Source organism: Procambarus clarkii, chromosome 19, assembly GCF_040958095.1.
Source record: "Procambarus clarkii isolate CNS0578487 chromosome 19, FALCON_Pclarkii_2.0, whole genome shotgun sequence".
Classification (NCBI taxonomy): Eukaryota; Metazoa; Arthropoda; class Malacostraca; order Decapoda; family Cambaridae; genus Procambarus; species Procambarus clarkii.
The window spans coordinates 41,621,748-41,630,161 of record NC_091168.1 but is presented as its reverse complement, the minus strand read 5'-3'; positions in this window follow the sequence as shown (position 1 = coordinate 41,630,161).

The window sequence follows — 8,414 nt, the reverse complement described above, 5'->3', positions numbered from 1 at the left end:
TCACTTGCTCTATTGCTCTTGGGAGGTGGTGATCTTTGGTGTATTTAAATACTCCGAAATTACCATCTCTTTTAAGGGTCTGAGCCGGTGGTGGAGCGGGTTAAGGCGTACCTGTTATGCCAGTTGCTGGAAGGCTTCTGTGCTGGCTAGGGTTCGAGTCTCCTGGTGGGAAAGTGTTCTAAAGTTGTATACTTCACTCTCGTGTTTAGGAGAGTTGTGCCTTAAGCATAGACACTGTGTCTTCCCATATTAACAGGGACTTGATGAAATAAACGTATAAATGACCCCTCACTCGCTCTAGTGCTCTTGGGAGGTGGTGATCTTTGGTGTATTTAAATACTCCGAAATTACCATCTCTTTTAAGGGTCTGAGCTGGTGGTGGAGCGGGTTAAGGCGTACCTGTTATGCCAGTTGCTGGAAGGCTTCTGTGCTGGCTAGGGTTCGAGTCTCCTGGTGGGAAAGTGTTCTAAAGTTGTATACTTCACTCTCGTGTTTAGGAGAGTTGTGCCTTAAGCATAGACACTGTGTCTTCCCATATTAACAGGGACTTGATGAAATAAACGTATAAATGACCCCTCACTTGCTCTAGTGCTCTTGGGAGGTGGTGATCTTTGGTGTATTTAAATACTCCGAAATTACCATCTCTTTTAAGGGTCTGAGCTGGTGGTGGAGCGGGTTAAGGCGTACCTGTTATGCCAGTTGCTGGAAGGCTTCTGTGCTGGCTAGGGTTCGAGTCTCCTGGTGGGAAAGTGTTCTAAAGTTGTATACTTCACTCTCGTGTTTAGGAGAGTTGTGCCTTAAGCATAGACACTGTGTCTTCCCATATTAACAGGGACTTGATGAAATAAACGTATAAATGACCCCTCACTTGCTCTAGTGCTCTTGGGAGGTGGTGATCTTTGGTGTATTTAAATACTCCGAAATTACCATCTCTTTTAAGGGTCTGAGCTGGTGGTGGAGCGGGTTAAGGCGTACCTGTTATGCCAGTTGCTGGAAGGCTTCTGTGCTGGCTAGGGTTCGAGTCTCCTGGTGGGAAAGTGTTCTAAAGTTGTATACTTCACTCTCGTGTTTAGGAGAGTTGTGCCTTAAGCATAGACACTGTGTCTTCCCATATTAACAGGGACTTGATGAAATAAACGTATAAATGACGCCTCACTTGCTCTAGTGCTCTTGGGAGGTGGTGATCTTTGGTATATTTAAATACTCCGAAATTACCATCTCTTTTAAGGGTCTGAGCTGGTGGTGGAGCGGGTTAAGGCGTACCTGTTATGCCAGTTGCTGGAAGGCTTCTGTGCTGGCTAGGGTTCGAGTCTCCTGTGGGAAAGTGTTCTAAAGTTGTATACTTCACTCTCGTGTTTAGGAGAGTTGTGCCTTAAGCATAGACACTGTGTCTTCCCATATTAACAGGGACTTGATGAAATAAACGTATAAATGACCCCTCACTTGCTCTAGTGCTCTTGGGAGGTGGTGATCTTTGGTGTATTTAAATACTCCGAAATTACCATCTCTTTTAAGGGTCTGAGCTGGTGGTGGAGCGGGTTAAGGTGTACCGGATATGCCAGTTGCTGGAAGGCTTCTGTGCTGGCTAGGGTTTGAGTCTCCTGGTGGGAAAGTGTTCTAAAGTTGTATACTTCACTCTCGTGTTTAGGAGAGTTGTGCCTTAAGCATAGACACTGTGTCTTCCCATATTAACAGGGACTTGATGAAATAAACGTATAAATGACCCCTCACTTGCTCTAGTGCTCTTGGGAGGTGGTGATCTTTGGTGTATTTAAATACTCCGAAATTACCATCTCTTTTAAGGGTCTGAGCTGGTGGTGGAGCGGGTTAAGGCGTACCTGTTATGCCAGTTGCTGGAAGGCTTCTGTGCTGGCTAGGGTTCGAGTATCCTGGTGGGAAAGTGTTCTAAAGTTGTATATTTCACTCTCGTGTTTAGGAGAGTTGTGCCTTAAGCATAGACACTGTGTCTTCCCATATTAACAGGGACTTGATGAAATAAACGTATAAATGACCCCTCACTTGCTCTAGTGCTCTTGGGAGGTGGTGATCTTTGGTGTATTTAAATACTCCGAAATTACCATCTCTTTTAAGGGTCTGAGCTGGTGGTGGAGCGGGTTAAGGCGTACCTGTTATGCCAGTTGCTGGAAGGCTTCTGTGCTGGCTAGGGTTCGAGTCTCCTGGTGGGAAAGTGTTCTAAAGTTGTATACTTCACTCTCGTGTTTAGGAGAGTTGTGCCTTAAGCATAGACACTGTGTCTTCCCATATTAACAGGGACTTGATGAAATAAACGTATAAATGACCCCTCACTTGCTCTAGTGCTCTTGGGAGGTGGTGATCTTTGGTATATTTAAATACTCCGAAATTACCATCTCTTTTAAGGGTCTGAGCTGGTGGTGGAGCGGGTTAAGGCGTACCTGTTATGCCAGTTGCTGGAAGGCTTCTGTGCTGGCTAGGGTTCGAGTCTCCTGTGGGAAAGTGTTCTAAAGTTGTATACTTCACTCTCGTGTTTAGGAGAGTTGTGCCTTAAGCATAGACACTGTGTCTTCCCATATTAACAGGGACTTGATGAAATAAACGTATAAATGACCCCTCACTTGCTCTAGTGCTCTTGGGAGGTGGTGATCTTTGGTGTATTTAAATACTCCGAAATTACCATCTCTTTTAAGGGTCTGAGCTGGTGGTGGAGCGGGTTAAGGCGTACCGGTTATGCCAGTTGCTGGAAGGCTTCTGTGCTGGCTAGGGTTTGAGTCTCCTGGTGGGAAAGTGTTCTAAAGTTGTATACTTCACTCTCGTGTTTAGGAGAGTTGTGCCTTAAGCATAGACACTGTGTCTTCCCATATTAACAGGGACTTGATGAAATAAACGTATAAATGACCCCTCACTTGCTCTAGTGCTCTTGGGAGGTGGTGATCTTTGGTGTATTTAAATACTCCGAAATTACCATCTCTTTTAAGGGTCTGAGCTGGTGGTGGAGCGGGTTAAGGCGTACCTGTTATGCCAGTTGCTGGATGGCTTCTGTGCTGGCTAGGGTTCGAGTATCCTGGTGGGAAAGTGTTCTAAAGTTGTATATTTCACTCTCGTGTTTAGGAGAGTTGTGCCTTAAGCATAGACACTGTGTCTTCCCATATTAACAGGGACTTGATGAAATAAACGTATAAATGACCCCTCACTTGCTCTAGTGCTCTTGGGAGGTGGTGATCTTTGGTGTATTTAAATACTCCGAAATTACCATCTCTTTTAAGGGTCTGAGCTGGTGGTGGAGCGGGTTAAGGCGTACCTGTTATGCCAGTTGCTGGAAGGCTTCTGTGCTGGCTAGGGTTCGAGTCTCCTGGTGGGAAAGTGTTCTAAAGTTGTATACTTCACTCTCGTGTTTAGGAGAGTTGTGCCTTAAGCATAGACACTGTGTCTTCCCATATTAACAAGGACTTGATGAAATAAACTTATAAATGACCCCTCACTTGCTCTAGTGCTCTTGGGAGGTGGTGATCTTTGGTGTATTTAAATACTCCGAAATTACCATCTCTTTTAAGGGTCTGAGCTGGTTGTGGAGCGGGTTAAGGCGTACCTGTTATGCCAGTTGCTGGAAGGCTTCTGTGCTGGCTAGGGTTCGAGTCTCCTGGTGGGAAAGTGTTCTAAAGTTGTATACTTCACTCTCGTGTTTAGGAGAGTTGTGCCTTAAGCATAGACACTGTGTCTTCCCATATTAAAAGGGACTTGATGAGATAAACGTATAAATGACCCCTCACTTGCTCTAGTGCTCTTGGGAGGTGGTGATCTTTGGTGTATTTAAATACTCCGAAATTACCATCTCTTTTAAGGGTCTGAGCTGGTGGTGGAGCGGGTTAAGGCGTACCTGTTATGCCAGTTGCTGGAAGGCTTCTGTGCTGGCTAGGGGTTGAGTCTCCTGGTGGGAAAGTGTTCTAAAGTTGTATACTTCACTCTCGTGTTTAGGAGAGTTGTGCCTTAAGCATAGACACTGTGTCTTCCCATATTAACAGGGACTTGACGAAATAAACGTATAAATGACCCCTCACTTGCTCTAGTGCTCTTGGGAGGTGGTGATCTTTGGTGTATTTAAATACTCCGAAATTACCATCTCTTTTAAGGGTCTGAGCTGGTGGTGGAGCGGGTTAAGGCGTACCTGTTATGCCAGTTGCTGGAAGGCTTCTGTGCTGGCTAGGGTTCGAGTCTCCTGGTGGGAAAGTGTTCTAAAGTTGTATACTTCACTCTCGTGTTTAGGAGAGTTGTGCCTTAAGCATAGACACTGTGTCTTCCCATATTAACAGGGACTTGATGAAATAAACGTATAAATGACCCCTCACTTGCTCTAGTGCTCTTGGGAGGTGGTGATCTTTGGTGTATTTAAATATTCCGAAATTACCATCTCTTTTATGGGTCTGAGCTGGTGGTGGAGCGGGTTAAGGCGTACCTGTTATGCCAGTTGCTGGAAGGCTTCTGTGCTGGCTAGGGTTTGAGTCTCCTGGTGGGAAAGTGTTCTAAAGTTGTATACTTCACTCTCGTGTTTAGGAGAGTTGTGCCTTAAGCATAGACACTGTGTCTTCCCATATTAACAGGGACTTGATGAAATAAACGTATAAATGACCCCTCACTTGCTCTAGTGCTCTTGGGAAGTGGTGATCTTTGGTGTATTTAAATACTCCGAAATTACCATCTCTTTTAAGGGTCTGAGCTGGTGGTGGAGCGGGTTAAGGCGTACCTGTTATGCCAGTTGCTGGAAGGCTTCTGTGCTGGCTAGGGTTCGAGTCTCCTGGTGGGAAAGTGTTCTAAAGTTGTATACTTCACTCTCGTGTTTAGGAGAGTTGTGCCTTAAGCATAGACACTGTGTCTTCCCATATTAACAGGGACTTGATGAAATAAACGTATAAATGACCCCTCACTTGCTCTATTGCTCTTGGGAGGTGGTGATCTTTGGTGTATTTAAATACTCCGAAATTACCATCTCTTTTAAGGGTCTGAGCTGGTGGTGGAGCGGGTTAAGGCGTACCTGTTATGCCAGTTGCTGGAAGGCTTCTGTGCTGGCTAGGGTTCGAGTCTCCTGGTGGGAAAGTGTTCTAAAGTTGTATACTTCACTCTCGTGTTTAGGAGAGTTGTGCCTTAAGCATAGACACTGTGTCTTCCCATATTAACAGGGACTTGATGAAATAAACGTATAAATGACCCCTCACTTGCTCTAGTGCTCTTGGGAGGTGGTGATCTTTGGTGTATTTAAATACTCCGAAATTACCATCTCTTTTAAGGGTCTGAGCTGGTGGTGGAGCGGGTTAAGGCGTACCTGTTATGCCAGTTGCTGGAAGGCTTCTGTGCTGGCTAGGGTTCGAGTCTCCTGGTGGGAAAGTGTTCTAAAGTTGTATACTTCACTCTCGTGTTTAGGAGAGTTGTGCCTTAAGCATAGACACTGTGTCTTCCCATATTAACAGGGACTTGATGAAATAAACGTATAAATGACCCCTCACTTGCTCTAGTGCTCTTGGGAGGTGGTGATCTTTGGTGTATTTAAATACTCCGAAATTACCATCTCTTTTAAGGGTCTGAGCTGGTGGTGGAGCGGGTTAAGGCGTACCTGTTATGCCAGTTGCTGGAAGGCTTCTGTGCTGGCTAGGGTTCGAGTCTCCTGGTGGGAAAGTGTTCTAAAGTTGTATACTTCACTCTCGTGTTTAGGAGAGTTGTGCCTTAAGCATAGACACTGTGTCTTCCCATATTAACAGGGACTTGATGAAATAAACGTATAAATGACCCCTCACTTGCTCTAGTGCTCTTGGGAGGTGGTGATCTTTGGTGTATTTAAATACTCCGAAATTACCATCTCTTTTAAGGGTCTGAGCTGGTGGTGGAGCGGGTTAAGGCGTACCTGTTATGCCAGTTGCTGGAAGGCTTCTGTGCTGGCTAGGGTTCGAGTCTCCTGGTGGGAAAGTGTTCTAAAGTTGTATACTTCACTCTCGTGTTTAGGAGAGTTGTGCCTTAAGCATAGACACTGTGTCTTCCCATATTAACAGGGACTTGATGAAATAAACGTATAAATGATGCCTCACTTGCTCTAGTGCTCTTGGGAGGTGGTGATCTTTGGTATATTTAAATACTCCGAAATTACCATCTCTTTTAAGGGTCTGAGCTGGTGGTGGAGCGGGTTAAGGCGTACCTGTTATGCCAGTTGCTGGAAGGCTTCTGTGCTGGCTAGGGTTCGAGTCTCCTGTGGGAAAGTGTTCTAAAGTTGTATACTTCACTCTCGTGTTTAGGAGAGTTGTGCCTTAAGCATAGACACTGTGTCTTCCCATATTAACAGGGACTTGATGAAATAAACGTATAAATGACCCCTCACTTGCTCTAGTGCTCTTGGGAGGTGGTGATCTTTGGTGTATTTAAATACTCCGAAATTACCATCTCTTTTAAGGGTCTGAGCTGGTGGTGGAGCGGGTTAAGGTGTACCGGTTATGCCAGTTGCTGGAAGGCTTCTGTGCTGGCTAGGGTTTGAGTCTCCTGGTGGGAAAGTGTTCTAAAGTTGTATACTTCACTCTCGTGTTTAGGAGAGTTGTGCCTTAAGCATAGACACTGTGTCTTCCCATATTAACAGGGACTTGATGAAATAAACGTATAAATGACCCCTCACTTGCTCTAGTGCTCTTGGGAGGTGGTGATCTTTGGTGTATTTAAATACTCCGAAATTACCATCTCTTTTAAGGGTCTGAGCTGGTGGTGGAGCGGGTTAAGGCGTACCTGTTATGCCAGTTGCTGGAAGGCTTCTGTGCTGGCTAGGGTTCGAGTATCCTGGTGGGAAAGTGTTCTAAAGTTGTATATTTCACTCTCGTGTTTAGGAGAGTTGTGCCTTAAGCATAGACACTGTGTCTTCCCATATTAACAGGGACTTGATGAAATAAACGTATAAATGACCCCTCACTTGCTCTAGTGCTCTTGGGAGGTGGTGATCTTTGGTGTATTTAAATACTCCGAAATTACCATCTCTTTTAAGGGTCTGAGCTGGTGGTGGAGCGGGTTAAGGCGTACCTGTTATGCCAGTTGCTGGAAGGCTTCTGTGCTGGCTAGGGTTCGAGTCTCCTGGTGGGAAAGTGTTCTAAAGTTGTATACTTCACTCTCGTGTTTAGGAGAGTTGTGCCTTAAGCATAGACACTGTGTCTTCCCATATTAACAGGGACTTGATGAAATAAACTTATAAATGACCCCTCACTTGCTCTAGTGCTCTTGGGAGGTGGTGATCTTTGGTGTATTTAAATACTCCGAAATTACCATCTCTTTTAAGGGTCTGAGCTGGTTGTGGAGCGGGTTAAGGCGTACCTGTTATGCCAGTTGCTGGAAGGCTTCTGTGCTGGCTAGGGTTCGAGTCTCCTGGTGGAAAAGTGTTCTAAAGTTGTATACTTCACTCTCGTGTTTAGGAGAGTTGTGCCTTAAGCATAGACACTGTGTCTTCCCATATTAACAGGGACTTGATGAAATAAACGTATAAATGACCCCTCACTTGCTCTAGTGCTCTTGGGAAGTTGTGATCTTTGGTGTATTTAAATACTCCGAAATTACCATCTCTTTTAAGGGTCTGAGCTGGTGGTGGAGCAGGTTAAGGCGTACCTGTTATGCCAGTTGCTGGAAACCTTCTGTGCTGGCTAGGGTTCGAGTCTCCTGGTGGGAATGTGTTCTAAAGTTGTATACTGCACTCTCGTGTTTAGGAGAGTTGTGCCTTAAGGATAGACACTGTGTCTTCCCATATTAACAGGGACTTGATGAAATAAACGTATAAATGACCCCTCACTTGCTCTAGTGCTCTTGGGAGGTGGTGATCTTTGGTGTATTTAAATACTCCGAAATTACCATCTCTTTTAAGGGTCTGAGCTGGTGGTGGAGCGGGTTTAGGCGTACCTGTTATGCCAGTTGCTGGAAGGCTTCTGTGCTGGCTAGGGTTTGAGTCTCCTGGTGGGAAAGTGTTCTAAAGTTGTATACTTCACTCTCGTGTTTAGGAGAGTTGTGCCTTAAGCATAGACACTGTGTCTTCCCATATTAACAGGGACTTGATGAAATAAACGTATAAATGACCCCTCACTTGCTCTAGTGCTCTTGGGAGGTGGTGATCTTTGGTGTATTTAAATACTCCGAAATTACCATCTCTTTTAAGGGTCTGAGCTGTTGGTGGAGCGGGTTAAGGCGTACTTGTTATGCCAGTTGCTGGAAGGCTTCTGTGCTGGCTAGGGTTCGAGTCTCCTGGTGGGAAAGTGTTCTAAAATTGTATACTTCACTCTCGTGTTTAGGAGAGTTGTGCCTTAAGCATAGACACTGTGTCTTCCCATATTAACAGGGACTTGATGAGATAAACGTATAAATGACCCCTCACTTGCTCTAGTGCTCTTGGGAGGTGGTGATCTTTGGTGTATTTAAATACTCCGAAATTACCA